Source organism: Mustela nivalis (genome assembly GCF_964662115.1).
Source record: "Mustela nivalis genome assembly, chromosome: 20".
In the NCBI taxonomy this organism is placed as follows: Eukaryota; Metazoa; Chordata; class Mammalia; order Carnivora; family Mustelidae; genus Mustela; species Mustela nivalis.
Window position 1 is genome coordinate 724,775 of NC_139039.1, and position 26,001 is coordinate 750,775.

At 42.8% G+C, this 26,001-nt stretch overlaps 1 protein-coding gene across 8 annotated transcripts in view; it reads right to left on the reverse strand.

Annotated features, from left to right (window-relative positions):
- LOC309855346 (conserved oligomeric Golgi complex subunit 2-like) overlaps nucleotides 1–26,001 on the reverse strand; it is a 175,154-nt gene that overhangs the window by 116,806 nt on the left and 32,347 nt on the right. The window contains exon 7 of one of the 8 annotated variants that reach the window (XR_014306736.1): nucleotides 13,935–14,093. The exons of 1 other annotated variant lie outside the window; for it this stretch is intronic. The gene's annotated coding sequence lies outside the window, so the exon portion shown is untranslated. 6 more of the 8 variants (XR_014306737.1, XR_014306738.1, XR_014306739.1 and 3 more) reach the window with 6 other exon arrangements.

Here is a 26,001-nt window from a genome sequence, read left to right on the forward strand (position 1 = left end):
CGCCCTAGGAAGCGCCCTCGGAGCTCGGGCGCCGCAGGCTGCAGGCCGCGGAGGGACGCAGGGCCGTAGGCAGGGGCTGCGGCCGGGCCCAGGAGCCGCCGCTACCGCCGCTGCTGCGTCTCCTCGGCGCCCGCTGCGTCCCCGCGCGCCCTCCCGCGGCACCCCGCGCTCCCTGGCAGACCTTCCCGGGCGCGAGCCGCCGGAGACGGACCCCGCCTCCTCGCACCTCCGGCCCGCCGGCCAATGGGGAGCAGGCCGGGGCGGGGCCCGCGCGGGGCACGCCCCACACCCCTCGGCGGAGCGGGGCGAGGAAAGCAGCTGCGGCAGTGGCGGCGGCAGCGGGGAGGGCGGCCGGTGGCTTCCTCGCCTGCAGGACGTGTGGCCCGGGACGGCCACCCGCAGGCCCCGCGCGGCCCTGCAGGGGGAAGGGAGGAACCGAGTGGGTGTCGGGGGTTAGGGGGAACGCAGCCGGTCTTCCCGCTGCCCTAGCCGGCTCACGGAGCGTGAAGCCTGCGCTCTCGGTCCCCTTCTGCAGTTGGCGCCGGCAGCGGCGGGGAGCTGTCCGCCCCGGTGGTTCTGAACCAGGCGCTGCGGAAATTCCAAGTAGGCGCCAGGCCCGAGGGTCACGATTCCCGTGGCTGCTGTGGCTGCTGCTGCTTCGGTGCTCCACAGCCGGCTGTGCCTTGAGCTCTTGCAAGCACAAGGGCTATCTGGCTTCCGGGAGCCTTGCTCTAATAAGGAGCCCGCCTCGCTGGTTCATTCCTGGGGTCAGGTGGTGACTCAGTCTCGCTTCAATACCCCTGTAATTTGAGGGGGTCAACATCCGATCTTAGTCATTCCTTCCGTCCTTGACCTTTGACATCTTTAAACTCAAAGTATTCATTACCTTCCAAATATTAATTACTCTAACACCACCACTGCAACATCTTCACCCATACATTTGACACACTTGTCTGTTAAAATACAGCACAATCACCCAGGCTTCAGTGTTCTGATAAACAATAGATCAGAAAGGTTTCACCATCCCTCTGCCTTGGCCAGGAGTGCGTGGCACTCATTCCATTGATGACGATACACATGATCAGGCGTTTCTTGCTCCTCTCTCCCTCCCACAATAATGCAATAAGTCACAATGATGGTAATTGGGCCATAAAGTCACTTGCACTCTGAAATAAAATAAATCCACAGAGATGTGAAGGGCTTACAAATCCTACTGGGTATTAACTAAATAAGGATTACACGACAGGGAAAGGCATATTGCTATTTCATGCATAAAGGATGCAGATGCATAAAGGGTGAAGATGTTGGTACCACCAGCTAAGGTCAGTTCTAACAGCAGGTGAGCAATTTCTGCTCTCGCCCTCCCCTCGCAAGCCCCTGTTTCCTCCTACCAAACCAGAGTCTCTGTACCAGCATGAATTCCTGATCATCACTGAAATATGATATATAAAAAGGAAAGGATTCACATGACATTGCTTTGTATATGAATTGGCTGATATACGTGAAATTGTTTGCAAAGCATTTCAACTCCGTTGGAAGAATTGTGTCACAGAAAAGAACTGGTTTCCAGCACTTTTCTATACTGTGTTAACCAGGAGAAGATTCTGAAGAGAGTTCATACAGGTAATCAGACTTAAAAGGGTCAATGACACATAGATTGAAGACGAAAAGTAAGATTGCGTAGCTCAAGTTCAAATTCTGCAATTAGGAATTCTGTAATACTCCTGTAAAATTTAATGATATATATTTTAAAAAATAATTGAAAGGGATCAAAACACTGAAATACATAGGCAAGAACTCCTTCTCTTTTCCAGGCAGCCAATGTAAAAGTCAGCAGCTAAAGTGTATATTTTAAAAACAGTGGCTTGCTTTGCTACCCAGAGGAAGCAGGAAGTAGAGCAGTAACAGTTACAAGGATGGAATCAGTCTTCCATTGTGCCAAATCTGCATTTGTATGGTGCTAATCCCAAAGAAACCTCAGAGTCTTTGTGTTTATGAGCTCTCAAGTGCTCACAGAGCATGCAACACTGGGAGAGGATTATATGGTCACAAAAGAAACAGACTGGGAAATCAAATTGTTATCCAAACCCTGGCCCAACAAAAATGAGATGGCTATGTCCATTTAGAATCAAGGGTTTAGCAACCAAGTGCTACTTTGTTTAAACAAATGTTTCCAACCAAGAACAGTAAAATACTTCATCCTTTAAAAACAGGTGGCTGATTCTCCTTGTGAAAGGAGGGGAGGAAAGGGAAGAAAACAACTGGAAAACAAAAACCAAAAAACTTTCCCATCTGCTTGGCAACCTCCTACTCAATGCTATGATTATGGTTCTACATCATTAAGTTTTACAAGTAATGTTTTCTGGGAGGATAATTATAGAACCAGCATTATACTGAGATCTTTTAACTTTGAGTCATTTAAACACATCTTCCAAATAATACAACTTTGTAATATAATTAACTTTAAGATTAATATTGAGCTTTTGGTTCATAGTCTGCACAAAAGGCTCCAGGGTAGTAAGAACAACCCATTTCTGTAGTAGATTCCTTAGGCTTTGTTAAGCCAGAGAGGCTCATGCTCTTGTGAAACTGGGGATAATAGCCATATTTCATTGAGTCTTGGCCTCCTTTCCTGGTATAGTTTAATAAGAAACAAAAAATGCTACCATTCAAACTATGATACAATGTTTTCTTTTCATTAATATTTTAATTTAAATGTATTCAAAAAGCTCTTTGGTAAGTATTTAGACAGATTTTTATTACATATGGCCTTAATGCATACATAAAAATAAAAGTTAAAATTTTTGGTTAACGTTTTTCCAAACCTCACATTAAGAATCTCACTACTTTTATTTACTTTCTAACTGAGAGATTTCAGTGCCCAGATTTTTCTCACAATATGTTCCTCTGAGCCACCCAGAGCTTCTGTCATGCTGCACTTAAAAAATATTATTAGACATATAGCTGACATTCAATGTTAAATTAGTTTCAGGTGTACAACATAGTAATTGGACAATTCTATACATTACTCAGTGATCACCACAGTAAGTATATCATCACGTCACCATATAAACTTATTATAATATCATTAGCTGTATTCCCAATGCTGTACTTTTCATCTTCAGATGAGAACAGGAAATTATTTTATTTATTTTATAACAGGAAATTTGTAGCTCTTAATCCCCTTCACCTATTTCACCCATCCCCCATCCACCTTCCCTCCCATAACTATCAGTTTGTTCTTTGTATTTAAAAGTCTATTTCTGTTTTTTTTTTGTCTCTTTATTTGTTTCTTTTTTTATATTCCATATAGAAGTGAAATTACAGGGGCCCCTGGATGGCTTAGTGGGTTAAAGCCTCTGCCTTTGGCTCAGGTCATGATACCAGGTTCCTGGAATCAAGCCCCGAGTCGGGCTCTCTGCTCAGTGGGGACCCTGCTTCACCTCCCTCTCTGCCTGTCTCTCTGCCTACTTGTGATCTCTCTCTCTTTCAAATAAATAAATAAAATCTTAAAAAGAAAAAAAAAAGGAAGTGAAATCATATGGTATTTGCCTTTCTCGGTCTGACTTATTTCTCTTAACCTAATACCTTCTAGATCCAGCCATGTTGTCACAAATGGCAAGATCTCATTCTTTTTTATAGCTGGATAATATTTCATTATATATCTATATACACCATATCTTTACCCATTCATCTACTGATAAACACCTGAACTGCTTCCATATACTGCCTATTATAAATAGTGCTGCAGAAAACCTAGGAGGGCATATATCTTTTTGAATCAAGTGTTTTTATTTCCTTTGGGTAAATATCAAGTACTAGAATTACTAAAGCATATGGTAAATCTATTTTTAATTTTTTGAGGAACCTCCATACTGTTTTCCACAGTTGTTGCACCAATTTACATTCCCACTAAAAATGTACAGAGGTTCCTTTTTCTCCACATCCTGGCCAACACTTGTTATTTCTTGTCTTTTTAATACTAGCCATTATGACAAGTATAAGGTGATAGATCTCTCTGTGGTTTTGATTTTATTTTCCTGATGATGAGTGATATTGAGCATCTTTTCACATGTCTATTGGATGTCTGTATGTATTTTTTGGAAAAATGTCTATTAAGTCCTCTGCCCATTTTTCAATTGGATTATATGTTGGGGTTTGGGTTTTTTGGGGGTTTTGTGTGTGTGTGTGTGTGTTCTTTACATATTTTGGTTATTAATCATTTATTATATTTATCATTCACCACTATCTTCTCCCATTCTGTAGGTTCCCTTTTGGTTTTGTTGCGGGTTTCCCTTACTGTGAAAAAGCTTTTTATTTTGTTGTAGTCTTAATAATTTATTTTTGTTCTTGTTTCCCTTGCCTAAGCAGACATAACCACAAATAATGTTGCTAAAACCAATCTCCAAGTGATTACTGCTTATTGTCTTTTAGGAGTTTTATGGTTTCAGGTCTCTCATTTATTCATTTAAATTTTTTTTTAAGTAAGCTTTGCACTGAATGTGGGACCTAAACTCACAGCCTCAAGAATAAGAGTCACATCCTGTCCAGGCTGAGCAAGACAGGCACACCTCACACTTCACATTTAGATCTTTGATCCATTTTGAGTTTCTTTACGTGTATGGTAAAAGAATGTGGTCTAGTTTCATTCTTTTGCAAATGGCTCTCCAGTTTTCCCAACACTGTTTTTGAGGAGACTTTCTTCTGTTACATATACTTGCCTCCTTTGTCAAAGATTAATTGACCATATAATTGTGGATTTATTTCTGGGCTCTCTATCCTGTTTCAATTGATTTATGAATATATATTTTCTCCCAGGACCCTACTGTTTTGATTACTATAACTTTGTAGTATATCTTGAAATCCAAGAAACTGATACCTCCAGCTTTGTTCTCCTTTCTCAAGATTTTTTTTTCATGCTGCACTTCTTATAAAAGTATTCTGAGGTCATCCAAATTGCCACCCCTCCATTCTGCTTGGTTTGATGCTGGTGGGGTTTCTATTTTTATTTTTTCTTTTTTTTTTCCTTATCTGAGATTTTCATATAATAACCAGTTTATTTTCTTTCTTTAAATGGTCCTCAAAAGGCCTGTGGCTTGGCATGCCAAGGGATGTAGATGATCAGTTGTGCCCTAGGAGCAGTAACCACATGGCACAGGGTCAAGCTGTGGTAACTTTATAGGGACTTCCACCTGCTCAGCCCCAACTATAAGACAATTCCTGACATTGGAGATGTGAAAGAAAATGGGAGGGGAGGGGCATCTTAAAATCCATAAAATATGGCATATTGTCTCCTGTTTGTACTTTTACAATTTCTGATTTTGCAAATGGCCAAGCTGCCGCAGGGAACAAAAATGAGGTCCTAAGGTGGCAGAGACTGACCTGGCCAGCCCTGTACTGCACAGGCTATGCGTTACTGGATCAGTATGAATGGAGAAAGCAGGGGTGAGTCAGGGAAGCTGCTGCCTCTCCCTACATTGCCTTCATCACCCACAAGGAGGGGGCCCAAAGCCAAGGAGGACCTCCTGGAACTGAGACAGGGGAGGGGAAAAGAAAGCTGAATGATGCCACAGCTGCTGATCCATGACCAAAATATGGGGGAGAAGGCTGGAGGCAAATGTGCATGGTACACCGTGACATTTGGAGTCCTAGATGACATAGAAGCTTAAGGATCCAACCTTGCTCAAACTGATTTTACATGATGATTTTATCTACTAATCAGCCCAGAGGTGCAGAGAATGAAATGGGGCAATACTATAGAAAATGCTTGAGAGAAATCTCTCTTATGATTGAGATAACCTGATATTTTCATTGATTCATTCATTCGTTCAACAATTATGTACTGAGTATTATGTATCAAATCCTCTTCTGAACACAGAATAAATCAGGAAAAAAGCCCCCACAAATACCATTTTTATAGCACATGCATTCAAATAGAACAGAGAGAACAGACAGTAAATAAATAAATATATAATATGTCAGCTGTTGATAAGAAGTCAAAAGTAAAGAGGGACAGAAACTATGTTGATTGTGATGGTGCTGGTGCTGGCTGTGTGTGCAGTTAGGGGAGATTACTCTAATAAAAAGACATTGGCAGATCCTTGAGTGGATTCAGAGAACAAGACGGGTACATTTAAGAAGAGGAAACAAGTGCAACCCCCCAAGGGAGGCAAGCACTTGCTGTACTCTGTTAGACACTAAGGAGGCTGGTGAGCGGAGGCAGAGACAGCTGAGTGAAGAGGTAGGAGATGAATTGAGAAGGAAGTTGAGTGTTATATTTTGTAAGACTGAATTTTGTATTGAGTGAAGTGGGGAGCCATTGGAGATCTTAGAGCAGAGAAATAACAAGGTCTGACTTGTCTTAAACGGATTGCTTTAACTGCTGAGTGGAAAATAAACTAGAACAGAGCAAAAATGGAATCCAGAAGACCACATAGGAGACTATTACAATAACTCAGGCTATAGAAGACGGTGTTTTGGACCACAGTGGGAGTAACTGAAGTGTGGAGAACTGGTCAGATTTAGAATATATTTTGAAGATAGAATCCACAGCTTCTACCAAAGAATTAAACGTGGGCAGTGAAAGAAAGAGATGAATCAAGAATGACTCTACAGTTTCCTGTTTGAGCTATTGCAAGACCAGCAGAGCTCGAGAAGAATAAGAGCTTGTTTTTGAACATGTTGGGTTTAACTCATCTAGGTAGATCTGGAAAGCAGGCAGTTGAAGAAAGCTCAAAATCCAGGTCTGGACTGGAGGTGTAGATGTGGAGTCATCAGGAGACAGATGGTAGAAGAGGGACAGTCACCAAGGACTCAGTGTAGACAGAGGAGAAGTCTGAGGTTGGGTCCTGGAGCACATTCATACTCAGAGATCAGGGAAATGAGAAGAAACCCCAAGTGGAGGGGCTTGTCCTCACTCAGAAGGGATTGGAGTAAGGGTTCCACCCAGGTAAACTTAGTGGGATTCTGTGGGTCTTCTTTCCTTACCGATTTTTCTATTCAAGATTTATTTGACAGAAAGAGAGGGAGAGAGAGAGAGAGAGAGAGAGAGAGAGCAGGAGCACACACATGCAGGGGGAAGAGACAGAAGGAGAGGGAGAGAATCTCAATCAGATTCCCCGCTGAGCATGGGGCCTGACGTGGGGCTCGATTTCATAACCCTGAGCTCATGACCTGAGCCAAGATTCACACGCTTAACCACTTAGCCACCTACACACCCACCCAGTTTGTTTTTATTTTTTTTTAAATATTTTATTCATTTATTTATTTGACACAGAGAGAAAGAGAGAGAGAGATCACAAGTAGGCAGAGAGGCAGGCAGAGGGAGAGGGAGAAGCAGGTTTCCTGCTGAGCAGAGAGCCTGATGTGAGAGCCCGAGACCCTGAGACCATGATCTGAGCTGAAGCCACCCAGGTGCCCTCAATTTACTTTTCTCAGTGAAGTCATCAGAATGGTCGGTCATCAGCTGTATCTGATGGAAGGTGTTCAGTTCTCACTCTGAATAAAATGGTTGTACATTAGAATCACTGGGAGAATTTTAAAAGAACACTTATATCCAGACCCTAATTGGATATTAATCTAGTTGGTTCTACACCAATTAGATCAGATCCTCTGGAGGTGGGCACTCCTGTGTTTTAAAGTCTTCCAGGTGATTCAAAAGTGTGGCCAGTGTTGAGAAGCCCTGGCTGAAGGTTGGAGGAAAGAAGATGTGAAATAGTCAAAATATTTCACGAGAAGAGTGGAGATTCTGTCAGTCAGAGAAACATACTTGGATTTGTGCCTGAGAATTTAATGTGAAAGGGGTGCCTGGGTGGCTCAGTGGGTTAAGCCGCTGCCTTCGGATCAGGTCATGATCTTAGGGTCCTGGGATCGAGTCCCACATCGGGCTCTCTGCTCAGCAGGGGGCCTGCTTCCCTTCCTCTCTCTGTGATCTCTTCCCTTCCTCTCTCCTACTGTGATCTCTCTCTGTCAAATAAATAAATAAAATCTTAAAAAAAAAAAACTTAATGTGAAAGCTTCCAGCATCGTTGCTTTTCTCACCAACCACCTTCAGCTGCCAGGGGCAGATGTAGGGTGGACAGAGGGTTGGGTTTTTACCAAGGTGCGGTTGTATCAGGTATGTATGATGTATGATGGAGGTGAGAGTATGGGACAGGGATTATAGTTATGGGAGCGGACTCTGTGCCAGCTGCGGATGCCTGTGAGAATTTGGGGGAAGGATCAAGAACCACAGAAAATGAAATAGGGGGACGCCTGGGTGGCTCAGTTGGTTAAGCAGCTGCCTTCGGCTCAGGCCATGATCCCAGCGTCCTGGGATCAAGTCCCACATCGGGTTCCTTGCTCGGCAGGGAGCCTGCTTCTCCCTCTGTCTCTGCCTGCCACTCTGTCTGCCTGTGCTCACTCTCGCTCCCTCTCTCTCTCTGACAAATAAATAAAATCTTAAAAAAAAAAGATTCTCTTTAAAAAAAGAAAATCAAATAGGTAAATGGCTTCTTCTGAGTGACTTAGATAATTAATACTTCTTGAAATAATTTAGTGCAGCCAGACCCCTGCAAAGCAGCACAAACAACTCTGATGAGTGCTTCAATCTACCACTTCTTTTCAGGGCTTCAATCAATTGCTTTCAACAAATGAACATTGAGATATTTAGAGCAAAGGAAAAAAAATAAATATTGGAAGTTCACATTTTGTTTTAAGATTTTATTTATTTATTTGACAGAGACACAATGAGATAGGGAATACAAGCAGGGGGAGTGGGAGAGGGAGAAGCAGGTTTTTCCTCTGAGAAGGGAGCCCGACACGGGGCTGGATTCTCAGGCCCCTGGAATCATGACCTGAGCTGAAGGGCAGATGCTGAGCAATTGAGCTACCCAGACTCCCCTGGAAGTTAGCTTTTTACATTCTTGGAAAATGGGATTTTGTATATTTATGTACTTTTTCTGTCCCCTTGTGGATATTTTCCCTCTTGAAACACACCCAACCCCTGCTCCACAGTTGTCCAGTAAAATAAAGGGTTCTGAGTGCCATCCCCAAAGTTCACTTGCGTTTAAAGGAGAAACAATCCTGGGAAGCTGTTTTACACAAAAGAGTAGATTGCTCAGTTGTAGAAACTCAGGTATTATAAGAAAAAGGGAGAGATATTCCTTACTAGAAGGGGGACCTGCTCAGCATTTCTAAATTCACATTGGTAGATTGTTGAACTGTTGTAGGCTGAGTGTTAAAATCACATTTTTCCCTCCGTTTTCTTACAGAGACAATGATGGTTCTTCCAAGATTGTCTGTGAAAGGATAGGCACCTGCAAAACCACACATTTGACCTGAGCCATCCCCCAAGTAGAATGTAATCCGCTCTCAGATCATAGGAGAAAAAAGAGAGAGAGAATCCCAAGCAGAAACACTCACGTTAGGAGTTTCATCAAATTTAGTGCACGTCTCACCATTCATCTTCATTTGCGGTAATTTTTTAAATAAACACTAATGTCGAATTGCCCTGTGTTACAACGAGCAACTCAATTATCAGAAAACCACGAGTCTCCAATGTTTGTTCTAATTACTAAAGCAGAAGAGCGGACAGAGTTTAGAAAATTTTCAACAAGGCTTAAACAAGAGAGATTTTCCACTTTTTTCTAATCAGGTCAACATAGATACCACTTTCCCTACAACCTTGTAGGCAGTTGGTATTTTTCAGAGATATCATTTGGTTCTTTATAGAAGGCTTAAAGTTGGAGGTCCATAAAAACGATAATCAACTTTTATGTGTGCCTTCTATAGGCCAGAAACTGTGCTAAATGAACAGTATCTAATTTAATCCTCCTAATAAGCCCTGTGAAGTCAATCCTACTGACTATTCTCACTCCAAGGGGGGGCAAAGCAGATGCTTCGAGAGTTGAACTCAGTTTTCCAAGTTCATACAGCTCGTATATGATGGAATCAGGACTTGAGCTCAGTCTAATGCCAGGTTGGACCCTCAGTGGCAGCTACTGTAGTTTTTTTGACCGTCACCTGCTTCCCTCCCCCACCCCCGCCCCCATCTCATTCCCATTTAGGGATACTCAGCCATACCTAAATGACAGTGGCCAGCAGGAAGGGTGGCTACTGGGTTTAATTATTTATATCCAGGGGGAAGAGTCGCCTCGCCCCATACATTCTGCTTCAGCTCTTGCCCTGCCAGGGGAGTAGCCATCCTCCAAACCATCAGTGTTAATTGCTGGTGAGGGATGAATTAGGCGGCAGGGGTCACACACAGTTTACTAGTCATGCATATTTCTTTCAGAATACCTAAGTACCATTCCCTTGGAGATGAGAAGAAATGATGGGAGGGATGTTAAAAGGGACTCCCAGAAATATTTCTGGACCGGTCATGATCACTAGCCCTTATGATACTCTTGGAGTCATTTTACTGGTTCTTGAAATGAATGCACTTGCCCTAGGATGGCTTGGCCCCTCCCAGTAATCAGAAGCTCCCAGGATGGGTCAAAGATTACTTTATTTGCTATAATTCTGCATGTTGAATGTATCTCTCAGCCATTTCCTGAGAATGCTATTATGGGGCAGGCAGAGGGGGATGACTATGGGACAGAAACATATCAGGTGAGAGGGATCCTATGCTTTTGTATGAAGGAGAAGCCCATTCTCCTTGGTGATGGGAGTTTCCCTTCTGCTCTGACTCCTGCCCAGCCGGGATCAGTGGGGAGCCTCCTCCTTTGGGTGACAGGTCTCTTTCTTTCTAAATCCTCTTTTTTGGGGCCAAAAAGCAAGACTACCCTTCTTTTCATCTTTCAGCTTTTTCATCCTGGCCAACGACACTCAAATACCCTTGCCCCCAATTTGGGCTGCTAGACTATGCCAAGAGGCCACATACTGGGTATATTACCTCAGGCCCAGTGTTTGGACTTCACTGAACCTTAATTGTAACATCTGAGAAGGGTTGGGGAGGCGGATGTTGTGAGGATTCATTAAGACAATGTTAAATTTTTATCACGGAGTCAAGGAAGATCTCTTGTTAGGAATGTGTTCAATCTTACCAGGATAGAGGGCAAAATAGCATTTTACATATATTTTTTTAATAAAGTATTTCTTTTTAAAAAATTATTTATTTGACAGAGAGACAGAGCAGGAATACAAGCAGGGGGAGTGGGAGAGGGAGAAGAAGGCTTCCTGCTGAGCAGGGAGCCCAATGTGGGCCTCCATCCCAAGACCCTAAGATCATGATCTGAGTGGAAAAAAGACGCTTTAAGGACTGAGCCACCCAGGTTCCCTGCAAAACAGCATTTTTTAAAAGATTTTATTTATTAATTTGACAGACAGAGATCACAAGTAGGCAGAGAAGCAGGCAGAGAGAGAGGGAGAAGCAGGCCTCTCCCGGCTGAGCAGGGAGTCGGATGCGGGGCTCCATCCCAGGACCCTGAGATCATGACCTGAGCCGAAGGCAGAGGCTTTAACCCACCGAGCCACCCAAAAAACAGCCTTTTAAACAATATTTTAATTTTTATTTTATACATATATATGTAAACATAGAATTGAATGTATACATATAAATATAATTTGTAAACACATTTGATATATATTTATGTTTCTCCTAGGACGCAACACTGCCCTCCTGAGCAGCACAAGAGAGTGGGTTTTTACAGAGAATCACCAAACAGCTTGACCCAACTGAAGGGCCAGCCTTGCGCTGCTGCTTAAGAAAAAGCCTTGAGTTGGGAAAGGTTTGATAAATACTGAGAAAAACCAGTCAATTAATGTTAAAAACACTACCCAACCACAGTATGAACCATTTAGACATATGGCTTTAATTTTGACTTTAGTCTCCAAAGCCTAGGGGTCCCTGGTGAAAGGGGGCAGAGGGAGAGACAGGACCAGCTTCTCTGTGGGCCAGGTTTCTGGGGTTGCTCCCAGCCCTGCCCCCAGAGGGAATGCCCCCACCCAGGGCTTTGATCCCAGAAGGGCCCCTCCCCCAGAAAGCCCCTTCCCAAAGGGCCCTGCCCTTTGGGCCACACCCTCAGAGGTCCCATTATCCACCCCCAACCTCCCCACACCCCCCTACCCCCGCCAAGCACCGCCCTCAGAAGGGTTCTAAGGTGAAGTCAGTGTGCTTCTCTCTCAATGTCTAGGAATTACTCAGTTTTATTTTTGACTTTGTGTTTTTTGAGCGAAGTGGGTGGTGTAAGGACTTTTTTATATTTTTATATTTTAGCCAGAGGCTTCCATTGAGGTTACACAATAACCTTGTTGTTTAACCCTTAAGCTGTCCCTGCTCCTCTTCTCCCAGGGGACTTAAAAACAAGTCCCGGAAATCAACCTCAGGTAACAAAGCCCAAATACAAGGGTGGGTCAGGCCAGGTAAGACATCTGATCAGTGGAGGGCTGCATACTGTCTCCCTAGTTACCAAGGAGTATGGGTCCCGCCCTTTGTGAATCTTTTGGGCACCAATCCTAACCAAGGTGATAGGCTAGTTCAAATGTCTACTAAAAGGTAAGTTGTATTTCAATTGGTCACCTAGCATCACTGTGCAGCTTTCTCTGTATGTTACAATTTCATTGGCCACCTGTGCATGACCAGGCCCACCCGCATGGCCTATATCCTTAAAAGCTAGTCCGTAAAGGAGAGAGGGGTCGACTTCTCTGTAAGAAAAGCGGCCCTGGCTGGGCAGTTTGATTCTTGATGCTTGGTGCGAAATAAAGCTTTGTTTGACCTTCGCTTTGTATCAGTCTCGCTCTTTTAATTATGGACCCATTATTGGGGCATAACAGGTGGGACAGTGGAGCATGTACATAGTGGAGGGGACAGCCCACTGTGGGTATCCACCATTCCTTGCCTCCTCATTTGCATGTACTGCTCGCCCTGCCCGGTGAGCACAGCATGGAAATGGACACCTCGTGAGTGGTGGTCAACAAGACTCGCTGACCACGTGACGTCTATGACCGAGTCAACCGGAGCTTGCCTTCCCTACAGATCAGAGCTTGCTCTGAGCACCGGCAGGAGGCGGTGGCCTCTTGTGAGCAGCCCAGAACCCTGTCTTGTCCTTTCTCACTCATGTCACCTCCCTGTGTTAGCCAAGCCTTGGAAGTGGTGACTTAGGAGGGAAGGGAAAGAAAGGCAGCCCCCGGCTCCTGATCTTGTCAAGTTCCTTACTCATCAGGAAGCCGAGGGAGGCAGGGTCGGTGGAACAGGTGTGAGTCCCCAAGTGAGGTAAAGATGGCAGAGCTGGTCTTGTGCAGGATTTCCACGGTTCTGATAAGAAGAGGGCACGTGGGTGTGCCCCAGCTGTGGAATCCCTGCGTGAATTATTTAACACTGACATTGCACCCTGCGAAGATGAATGGCAAGAATCATGCCCATAATCACATTTTAAAATTTTTATTTGCTTGGAATGACATTAAATGCAAATAGAAAACAGCAGCCATGCCCCTTCAGAAGACAGACCATGGAGGAAATGAGCTTTCTATTTTAGTACTTTTAACAAACACTTCCTCCCTGTTTTTGCCCAAAGGGCCCTATATCTTCATTTTGCATGGGGCTTGTAAATTATGTAGCCAGCCCTGGGGACAGCTGTGCAGTGTCTCAATGACCCAGTGCAGGGAATGGCAGGAGCCTCCCTCCTTGATACAGTAGTATTACACAAGCCCCTGAAGCTGAAACAGAACTTCAGGATAAAGTCTGGGGGGGAGGTCCTCAAATTTCTGAGTCATGGGCTGTCGTAAACAAAATATCAACAGCCGGGTGGCTTAGGCAACATGCAATTTATTTTCTCATGGTTCTGGGCGCTGGAAGTCCAAGATCAAGGTGGCAGTAGGGTTCGATTCTTCAAACGTCTCTCCTTGGCTTGCAGATAGCTGTGTTCTCCACTCTGTCTTCAAACGATTGTCCTTCAGTCTGTACTGTCTGTGTCCTAATATCTTCTTCCTGTAAGCACACCAGTCCTGTTGGCTTGGTGCCCACCCCCAGTGAGCTCGTTTTCCCTTTATCACCTCTTTAAAAATCCTGTCTCTGAATACTGCCACATTCTGAGATGCTGGGTGTTAGGACGTCAATGTAGGAATCTGGGGGCATCCAACTAAGCCCATAACAATAGTCAAAACTGGATCCGAAACTGAAATTTAGACACATTTTAAAATGCTAAAAGTGTATATATAATTTTTGTGGTAGGCCTGAGATGGTTGGTAGGCTGAGATGTATTTGTAACCTTTGAGGGAAACATCCTTTGGAATGATCAAAGAGAGCTTCTATGGAATTCCATACATCCACAATTAAACCCCAGAGCTTTCTAATTTGGAATTTGGCTGTTTTGTGCTTGGTGGCAACCAAAACCAGCCTAGGGCTTTTCTTTTGTTTTGACAGAAAAGTAGGAGGCAGAGGACTTGAGCATTTAGACATCTTTCTGCTCTTTGGTTTAATCATACTCTACTGAGTTGCCCAAAACTAATTAAGCTCTTGGCTCTGTAGAGGAGAGATGATGTTCATTACATGTCATTGGCCAGATTGTTCCTTTTTTTAATTGTTGTTAACATTTGTGTTATTTTTCAGTATAAGAGGCAAGCTTTATCTTAGTTGGGACATACTTATTTCTCTCAGTTCTGGAAGCTGGGAAGTCTACGATCAAGACCCTGGAAGATTCCTTGTATGTTCAAGTGCCCACTTCCTGGGTCACAGATGACCATCTTCTCCCTATAACCTCCAAGGTGGAGGAGGCGAGGGATCTCTGTGGGGTCTCTCTTATGGAGACACTAATCTCGCCCATGAGGACTCCACCCTCATGACCTAAACATCTCCCAAGGACCCCATCTCCTAGTTATGTCCCTTTGGACATTGAGTTTTCAACTTATGAATCCTGGAGGGATACACTGTCTACAGTGAGCTTCGTCAAACATCTTTTATGTTCAAGGCACTGTTTTTTGGCAAAATTAATCATTTACTACACATCCTTTGAAGCAAGAGTATTTATGCACTTTGCCTTCCTTTAGAACCTTTCTCTAGATAGGATTCTAAAAAGTTCAGAAAAGACGCAGAAGAAACCTGCTGGTTAGCTCGTTTTTCACAGTAGAGCAGAATTCATTTTGAAGTAGGTTAATCTTAGAAATCCAGGCAAAGACACTTCGCTTGAAAATCATCTCAAATGATCAGTTTTGTTAGTATGAGTAATAGTAACTATAAGATCAATAGAACAACTTTTTGTTCTACTGTGGGCCTACTGTGTGCTGGGTACCTCGGAGCATCTGAGTCGAACCATCTCGTGATCCTTTCAACAGCCCACTGAGGGTCACACTGTCTTCTCCTCCACGTTATGGATGAGCCTTAAGTCTGGGCCAGAAATGACACAACTTTCCCAAAGCCATATTGCTACTGAGGGGCCAGCTGGGATCTACGCCCACTCTGGTGCCAGAGCCTGTGATTGCAAACGTGGGCTGCACTAGCTGTTCAGAACAAAGGACTGTTCATGGAGGTGACACAGCTAACCCGTGAGACCCACCACCCTTTTCCCTAAGGTCATCCCGGTACAGCCTGCAGTGATGGCCCGAGTTAAGCATTCGAACTTGGTGCTGCAGAGGGCGTGTTTTAGGGACAAGATTGGTGTTAAGGGGTTCTAATGAAGCCCAGAGGGAATGGAAGGAAACAGGACTTGGGGAAATATCTGGGTCCCTGGAGCAGTGATCTCCTTTTATTACTGTGCACCTCTCTTTCACAAAAATAAATAAATACGTAAATACATACATACATACATACAAAAATATTTGCATACATACCACCAATTTAAGCAAATTTTTGATAAATTATAGACTCTACTACTCTAAATTATTATGCACATTATAAATGACATGCAAAAGCTAAACAGTTAAATGGATGACATGAAATATGAATAAAACTTATAATATTTTCTTCCAGCCCCTTACTGGACTATTTCTCAAACTCCGTTTGGAGAAGACTTTTTGAAGATTTGTTTATTTATTTATTGAGAGAGAGAGAGACAGCACGTGTGTGCACATGTGAGTAGGGGGGTGGGGCAAAGGGAAAAGAAGAGAAGCAGACTCCCCATTGAGCACAGAGGCCTCACTAGGGCTCAATCCCATGACCCTGAGATCATGACTTGAGCCAAAATTTTGAGTCAGACATTTAATCAACTGAGACACCCAGGTGCCCTGGAGTAGACTTTTTAAGAAAGAGATAGGACACTTGGAATTATAGCAATAATTCCTAGAATTAATCTTTAAAAGTGGGAAGATAGAAATGGTTTTTTAAAATTTTTTAAAAGATTTTCTTTTTTTATTCATAAGAGATGGGAGGCAGAGGCAGAAGCAGGCTTCCCGCAGAGCAGGAAGTCCAGAGTGGGACTTGATCCCAGGACCTGGGATCATGACCCTAGCTGGAGATAGACGCTGGAGATACTGATAAACCAAACTTTAGGGAAAAATACTGAACTTTACTGGGAAGATGAAGCAGAACATCAGCATATGGCAGCAACATGAGTTTTAGATAGCTGTTGGTCACCCAGAAGGCTTAAGGTGGAGAGAAAAACAAAAGGCTGTAGTGACCCAAAATTGTCCGAGTTGTGTAATTTGACCCAGGAACTTCCGGGTGACATAAAGATTTGTTTATTTATTTCGTGGACAACGCCATGTGGGGAAAGAGCGAGGGGGAATGAGAATTCCATACAAACGTGTGAGTGGCTCTTCTCCCATCTCCGGGGGGAAGGAAGAGATTGGGTTTACTCCAGTAATCATGGTGATGAGTTGGTGAGGTAGGTTGACTAGATGTCTGGACACCTGAAAAAGCCAGCTAAGGCTGGCTTCCTGGCCATCTTGTCACTGTCTTATTGAAAGCTTGTCATGTGCAAGACTTTCTTTTAACAGGTTGCCAGGTGAATCAGACTACCGGCCGCCATGTGTCATTGCTCAGGTGGTCCATGACACAATGTCCTGCAACTAAGGGGATGCACTTAGCATTACAGACATCGTTCTGTCTTTGTTATTTTGAAATTTAGAAAATATCTTATTAATTTGTTCACTCCAAAGAGGCAATTTTTGCTTACTATGACAGTCTTTTGGTAGACGACACAAAACTGCTTTCTTTGTTATGAAAATCAATGTGTTACAGCAATTTTCTGAAAGATGGAAATAAAGTGCCTCCTTCCAGCTGGGTCAGGACATAAGTGTACCCTATGTATTGGTTTTTCAATAGAGTCCATTTACAGAATGTACATGTCTCTCAATACAGAAGACATTTGCTCACATTTATGTGTAGAACATTCCCGAACCTGGTCCAGGTTGCGGATGAAACCGTCACTCTGACTGGCAAGGCATAACGAAGAAGAGTTTTTCTGTAAACAATATGTGGTCATGGAAGGAATCAGCACTGCAATTCGTGGCTGATTCCAAAAGCTCTAAGAGGTGGTAGATGCACAGGCAAAGTGGTGACTTTTGCAGAGAAAGCAGGCTGGGGAGAGATAGCAAAACAGAAGTTTGAGAGGGCCCTAAAATCTCCTCCTGTGGGATTATTGGCCATTGAGCTTGAGAAAGGCTATGGTGAAAACTTGAAAGAGCGTCAGATCAAACCCTTGGCCACTGGAGGTTGAAACTGACATGAGCAGCACTATCTCTAATCTTGACCCAAGGCCACAGGATGACAAGCTTTGCTTTTTCAATGTGGTCTCATGTCTCTATACTGCCCTATAAAGAAATTAATACAAATAAATGCTGAGAGTGTAAAGTGTAAGCAGAGCTCCCCTTGGCCATTTCCTAAGTTTTGTCCACTCCGAAGTGAGTATCACTTTGGTGAGTGCATTGAAGGAAATGGCCTTAATGATCAATGGCAGACCTCCACTCCAGAGTGACATAAAAAGCAATCTGCACCTCCTTCCTGATTTGTCTGTAATGAAACTTGCTTTCCTCAGGTCCCAGCATTCGAGGCAGATAAATATGTTCCCTTTCGTTGGCTCTTACTCATAATTCAGCAAGATTTCCCATGTGCTTTCCTTGGCTGGCTGGGAAACTGGACCACAATTTATAGCATCTTAGGGGACAGGCGCGTAGAATTCCAGTGGGATCCCGGAACAGAACCTAATTGGAGATTAGAGACCATTGCAGTGCGAAGCTTTTCTTTGAGATCGAAAGAGGTGCATGTTATGCAAATATTAGCAAGTGTAAGTTCACACTGTCTATTGAAAATTTATAGACTCATTATGGTCAAGAAGGCTGGAAGATAAGTAGATTTTGGGAAAGATGCAGGTAAATTCATGGAGGTGGCAAATTACCCCAGGGAAAGTAGAATGGCTAAAGAGTATGGCCCAAGCTTTTTAAAAAGATTTTATTCACTTATTTGACACACAGAGAGCCAGAAAGCACAAGTGGGGGGAATGGCAGAGGGAGAAGGAGAAGCAGGCTTTCCGCTGAGCAGGGAGGCAAATGTGTGGGACTCCATCCCAGGACCCTGGAATCATGACCTGAGCTGAAGGCAGACACTTAACCGACTGAGCCACCTAGGCGCCCCCTGGCTCCAACTTCCAAAGATGGTGTATGAGATACCTTTGGTGGGAAGGAATGAAGATCAGCAACTGTCCTTGATTCTGCTTCTCAGGGAGGCATTGTGATGTGGTGCCCAGGACTTTGGAGACAGACACACACTTGGTGCCCTCTGGCTCTGCCGCAAAAGCAACACCTTCCAGAGGGCAGCTGCAGGCACCGGGTGGTGTCACACAGGGTCAGACCCGGGAGGCACTCAGCCACGTACCCATTCCACCATCCTGCTAGGTTTGGAAGAGCGCGATCAAAGTCCCTGCTGCTGAAGGACCATCCAGAGTGACATGTCCCATGGGGCACACCGGCATTCCTTTACCCCTTCAGGTTATTGGCAGCAAGGCTGGAAATTTTTTAAATTGCCTGGGAAAATGATAGCAAACGGCTCCAAAAAGGAGTTTCAAAACGCAGACTTCATACTATGTTTTGAGTACATTTCATTCATTTGGCAGGTACTGACAGGGTACTTAAGTGCCAGGTGCTGCTGCATTAGAAACGGACTTGAGGAGTTAACAGGAGGGGGCTCCAGCCCTCAACCAGCACAAAGTCGATCAATGGATGCATGTGACAGACAGAGCACTGTGACAGGGAGTACTAGGTGCTCTCATAAGAAGGGTGTGCTAGGAGCTAAGGGAACACTCGGGGGGAGCCAGCACCAACACTCGGGGAGAGCTGTGGGAAATATGATGGATGTAGATGGCTCCAGGGGAAACCAGAGAACTGCTCAGATCCCTGCTTCTTAACAGCTCCAAGTGCCCGCTGCTTCAGAGTGGGGGCTGGGCGAGCAGGGAGCTGGGGTGGGCGCAGCGATGCCTGATTTCCGATCTCCAGCCCCTGCGCTGTTTCACCTGTCCCTTTTGGAGTACAATGACATAGGATTTCACCAACGGAGGATCTACCCCTGCATCCTGGTACTGGAAAAGCACGCGAGGGCTGCGGAGCTGAAAGCAAGAGTTGGTAGTTCCAGTAATGTGTGCAGGGTTTTAAAAAACTATATACGGGAAAATATCCGGTCTTATTTGCATGTGTTTGTATCATGCACAATTTTTAACTGCAATCCTCCTTTTACCTTCTTCCCTGTTGTTAAGACTCTCCTCTCCTCACCGCTGCCTTTGTCCCTATAATACCTGTTGACAGCCTGGTGCTCATCCATGAGCTCATTCGCCTCTATACACGCACGCATGGGGCTCTGTCACTGTTTGACAAATATGGGCTCATTTTATCTACCTCTTGATCTAGTGCTTCCCGGTTAATAATCCCTCCTGCATAACCTCCTTCTGTTTTTATCTTCATTTTTATAAAGAATGGCTGATCACCTTTTATCAGGTGCCTTTATTTTTTTATCAAATGCATTTATTGCTATGGTCTTAAGAGTTTTTTCACAGTTAATTTAGTGATGAGGTAAATCTTATTGATTTTCTGGTCTTGAGCTTCCTTTATTTTCCTGGAATGAATCCAAGTTGGTCTCAGGATATAGTTCTTTGATAGATGCCTGACTTCTGTTATTTGCTAACATTAGTTCAGTTTCTGTTAACTAATCTGTCCTAAGCCAGATTTGTTAATAGCTTCCCCGTTCCTCCCTCTCAGGTTTGGGTATTAAAATTGTGCTCAGCGTCATCAAGTGAATTGACTTATTATTGTTTAATTGCCTGTTGCCATTTAACAGTAGAATGACAGTTATCCAGCTGCAAACCTGTCTGATCTTGGAACTCATCTTCTGAATTTTCCATTCTTGAATCATTTGGATGATTTTGTTTTCCTAGGAAATCATCGTTTCTTCTAGGTTATCAAATTGATTAGTATAAAGTGCCTTGCAGTTTAGTGATTCTTTTATATTATGCATTTGCTTTTATATCTCTGTTCCCAACCCTTATCTGTTTTGCAACTCTCTCTCTCTCTCTGTCCCCTCCTCCCTGAAACCCCCCTTTCCCCATCCCCCTTCCCTCTCTCTCCACCTCCTCCCACACCCCATCTTTCCCCTCTCTTATCCTTAATAGGGCATGTGAAGTTTTTTTTTATTATTATTTCATTAGTCTTTCATAAAAACAACTTTGAGTTTATTTGCCCCTCATATTTTTTATTAGTTAAAAAATTTATCTTTATTATAATTACTTCCTTTCTTTTGATTGAGCTGCCCTTTTCTGATGGGTTTAAATGAGTAGTTTCTTTTATTCAAAAAAATGTTTGAAATTGAAGACATTTGACACTAAAGTCTCCTTAGAGTATAACTTCTGGTGTCTTCTGTAAGTTTTGGTATGAAATAGTCTCCTTTCCATGCTTTCAAGATTTTCTTCAGTCGTCTTATGATTTCTTCTTTGACTGAAGACTGTATTTCTTAACTTGTATGTAGTTTCAATTTTTTGTTACCAGGTTATCTAATTCTGATTCTACTGGATTGTGATCAAAGAACTGTTCTTTAAATCTTTAATTTGGAAGGCTTGTAAAGGTTTCCTTTGTTGCCTAGTATGCAATTAATCTTTACAAATATGGCTTTCCTTAGGTGTAAGAAAGAAATGTTTTCCGAGGGAAATAAGGATGTCTATTTTCTTGTTTTTTTTTTAAAGATTTTATTTATTTATTTGACAGACAGAGATCACAAGTAGGCAGAGAGGCAGGCAGAGAGTGAGAGAGAGGAGGAAGCAGGCTCCCCGTGGAGCAGAGAGCCTGATGTGGGGCTCAATCCTAGGACCCTGGGATCATGACCTGAGCTGGAGGCAGAGGCTTTAACCCACTGAGCCACCCAGGCGCCCCAGGATGTCTATTTTCTGTGTGTCCTTGTTTTTCCCTCCTTCTAGTAGATACTCCCATTTGAAAAGCTAAAATTTTACCTTGTTATTGCATTTTTAGAGTCTTTAGGTATTATGTTGTTAGATGTATACCTGCTTATACCTTTTACATCTTCTTTCCAAACTCTGCCTTTAAAAATGTCCCTCTTTATCTTAGTACCTATAACTTTAGACCCAACTTGTCTGCGATGAATTTTGCCATTCCGGCTTTCTCTTTTGCATGGTATCTCCTCACCTGATACATTCTCAATCCCTTTTGCATTTTAAGTATGTTTCTTGAACAGCATGGATCTGTAACCCCCTGATAGGTGCTTTAATAGAAATAGTCAGTCTGTACACATTTAAATTAATGATAAAGTCATGATTTTATTCCTCCCATCTTATTTTGTTTGTTTTTATTTTCCCCATTTTTGATGTTTTTAATCAAGTTCATTCTTTTTCTACTTGATAAATATAGAAGTTCTTTGCATTTTTCGATGACAGCTTAATTGAGATATAATTCACAGGCCATACCACTCACCATCTAATGTGGACAATTTAATGGCTTTCACTATAGTTAACTATACTATACTGAACTACCTACACATTTTCATCATCCTCAAAAGAAAACTTTAGCCATCACCACCAGTCTTAGGCAACCGCTAATCTACTTTCGGTCTCTGTAGATTTAGCTATTCTGGAAATTCCATATAAATCAAATTATGCAGTATGTGGTCTTCTGTGACTGACTTCTCTCAATCAGCAGAATGTTTTCAAGGCTCCTCTGTGTCGTGGCACATATCAAAATTCTATTCCTTTTCAAGGCTGAATAATATTCCACTGGCTGGGTGGATCACATTTTATCTATCTCTTCATCAGTTGATGAACATCTGGGTTGTTCTCACCTTTTCGCTATTACGAATAAACCCTAAACCTTCATGCACAAGTTTTTGTGTGGGCATAGTTTTTTTCTTGGCTCTATACACAGGAGTGATATTGGTGTGTCATATGGCAACTCTGTGTTCTGCATTTTGAGGAGCTACTAAACCATTTCTAATGTGGCTGCGCTATTTTCCAAGCCCACCAGCAATTTACAGGTTCCAGCTCTTCACATCCTTCCAACACCTGCTTTTGAGTTTTTTGATAGTAGCCATCCACGAGGGTGGGAGGTGGTATCTCACCATGGTTTTGATTTGCATTTCCCGAATGATTAGTGATGTTGAGCATATTTTCACGTGCTTATTGTCCCATATATTTTATATATACCTTATATGTAGCTTTAAATATATATATTTCATATTTTATTTATATTTAAATACATATTTAAGAATGTAAATATATTTACATAAATATGTTTATATAAATATATGATAATGTAAAATATATTTATATATACATTTATATATTAATGTATACATATGAATATTGGAGAAATGTATATTCAAGTTCTTTGCTCATTTTTTTAAAAAGATTTTATTTATTTATTTGAGAGAGATTTACTGAGAGAGATCACAAGCAGGCAGAGAGGCAGGCAGAGAAAAAGAAGCAGGCTCTCTGCTGAGCAGAGAGCCTGATATGGGGCTCGATCCCAGGACTCCGAGTTCATGACCTGAGCCGAAGGCAGCAGCTTAACCCGCTGAGCCACCCAGGTGCCCCTCTTTGCTCATTTCTTAACTTGGTTGTCTTTTTATTTGAGTTGTAAGAATTCTTCACACAGTCTGAAGGCATGTTCCTTATATATGACCTGCAAATATTTTCTCCCATTTAGTGGCTTGTCTTTTGACTTTGTCAATGGGGTCCTTGGAAGCACAAAACTGGGATATTTTGGTTGAGTCCCATTTATTTGTTTATTATTTTTTTTAAGTTGCTTGACTTGGTGTTTGGCTGAGGAGCCGTTGTTAGATTCAAGACCACTAACATTTACCTTTGTGTTTTCTTCTGAAAACTTTATCATTTTACTTTATTTTTATTTTTTAAAAGATTTTATTTATTTGAGAAAGAGACAATGAGAGAGAGCATGAGCGAGGAGAAGGTCAGAGGGAGAAGCAGACTCCCTGTGGAGCTTGGAGCCTGATGCAGGACTCGATCCGGGAACTCCGGGATCATGACCTGAGCAGAAGGCAGCCGTCCAACCAACTGAGCTACCCAGGCATCCCGAACTTTATCATTTTAATGCTTACATTTATGTCTTTGATGCATTTTGGGTTATTTTCTCTGTATGGTGTGAGGCAGGACTCCTGTTTCATTATTTGCATGTGGCTGCTTGGGAGTAAAATACTGTTCTTACCCCCATTGAATTGTTTGGCACCCTTGTCAAACATTAGTTGACTGTAATTTATTTTCCTTTTTTTTTTTTCCCATTGAGGCATTTCACGTGCCATGTATATTATATTTCTAGGAAAAAGGAATCCCAGGATTTTCCCTCCTGCCTGGATTCTTCCTTCTTCATGGTGCATGATGCCAGAAGAATTTTTCCATGCAGTGAAACCAAACTGAGGGGATGGAAATATTCTGCCACTTTTCTAGATCTTTCAGTTATCCAAGTCTAGGGCTGGTCATGCCACACTTGTTTAACTTGCCCGTGAGGTTCACATCAGTTTTCCCAGCACTGTGGTCATCAATAATTTCAAATTTGCCAATGTACTCATGCTTCGTCATCACAGTGAGGAAACGGGACGATGACTTTGGTACAGGGCCTCCTAAGAACCTGGCCTTCGCCCCCCCTTTCAGCAGTGTTAATGTTCTTGAGGGCATCTGTGGGACATTTGTTCACACTGTTACTGCGGCACGGAAAGATGGCAGAAAAAGCTTTTTTCCCTTTTATTAATATTTGGTCTTGTTCTCCTTCCCTTTCTCATAACTGAATGCGTATTTCCCCTCCGTCATTTGAAAACTGCATACTGTTCTCCAGCTGTTTTCCCCAGACGAGACCTTGTGTATCAAGAATCCTTATTTCACGGTTATTATACACAATCTTAAAGATTTATGACTGTCCTCTTATTTTACACATGCATACACACGAAGCACTAAATACGGACTTTATCTGAATGGCTAAATGTTGGCCAAGACAGAAGCCGGTTGTAGTGGGAACTTCTAGGATAAAGATATAGTCTGAAGTTTTTTTTTCTTTAAAAAAAGCCTTCATGGGGCGCCTGGGTGGCTCAGTGGGCTAAAGCCTCTTGCCTTCAGCCCAGGTCATGATCCCAGGGTCCTGGGATCGAGTCCCACATCGGGCTCTCTGCTCAGCGGGGAGCCTGCTTCCTCCTCTCTCTCTCTCTGCCTGCCTCTCTGCCTACTTGTGATCTCTGTCTTTCAAATAAATAAAATCTTAAAAAAAAAAGGCCTTCATATTTTATTAAAAATTTTAGGTGTCCGAATTCAAAAGGTTAACAATATAGTACAATAATAATAATAATAATAATAATAATAATATCATCTAATAATAATATAATAATAATTTCTCCTGCATAGTCACTGCTGCACACTAGTAAAATGAGATGTTTCTTTTCTTTTCTTTTTTAAAGATTTTATTTATTTTATTTATTTGACCGACAGAGATCACAAGTAGGCAGAGAGGCAGGCAGAGAGAGAAGGAGGGAAGTGGGCTCCCCGCTGAGCAAAGAGCCCGACGTGGGGCTCGATCCCAGCCAAAGGCAGAAGCTTAACCCACTCAGGCGCCCCGAGATGTTTATTTTCATTTGGGATTATGGAGGGGCAAGGTGTTTTTGGCTCTCCTGCTGAAGGAGGGACTCAGTCAGTATTGTCTCCAACTTTTTCCCTAATAGTAGCTCTGGAAGATGAAGACGTCCCTCCATCTCCCAGACATGAGGGTTTGACCAGGACATGGGATGTTATAAGCTCATTGACAGTCTCATGAACTAAGCCCTGGTTTATTGGTCACAGTCGTTCTCCAAGTATTTTCAGGAGTAAACTTCAGGTGTTGTCCTTACTCTAATTTTTCTTTCTGAGACTTCAGACTGCAATCCCTACTTCCTGCAGTCACTCGAGGAGAAACGAGGCATGTGGCAGCGCAACAGTGTGTTTTTCTTTCAAGATGACAGAATCACTCTTGATTTCTGGACGCATCTCGGATTTTCATATATGAACATGGATTTTGGTGTCTACCCTGAGGAGGTGATACGTACGGTGTGAGGCACACTTGTATTGTCATGACACGTCACCTGGGTTACACAGAACTTTCTGGGCCCGGCAGAAAGGCAGAAACCCGGGTGAATTCCTCATTGTTCCAGCAGGCTGTCAGCCCTCAAAGTCCTTCTGGATGTGTTTGTGCATCGCAGTGTCTACTGTGTAAGATACAGAAAGAGCACAGTAGTTCAGGGGGAAAATATTTAGGAACACATTTTCCAAGAGGAACCAGGATTCAGTTTTGGTGACTCTTGACCATTTTTCATCTTCTGATGACTGAAAGTGGTAGTTAGTCTACAGTCATGGTTTTAACATGCATTTCGAATGTAATGTTAGTTTCCATCAACATAAAATTATAAGAACTGTCTTCCTAAAGGGCATTCGTGTAAGGCCCGTTATTTTCCAGCTTGATTAATGAAAACAAAATTTTTCTGTAATGCTTTCTTCCTACTCTGTATTAGTTTTCAGGACTGGATTGAAAGTGATTTATTGTGGATAGGGTTATACCTGGTCGTGGAATTTTTTTGTTCCTGGGTTTTTAAAGGTGGCAGAGTTGACTTTCTGATTTTAATTAATCTTC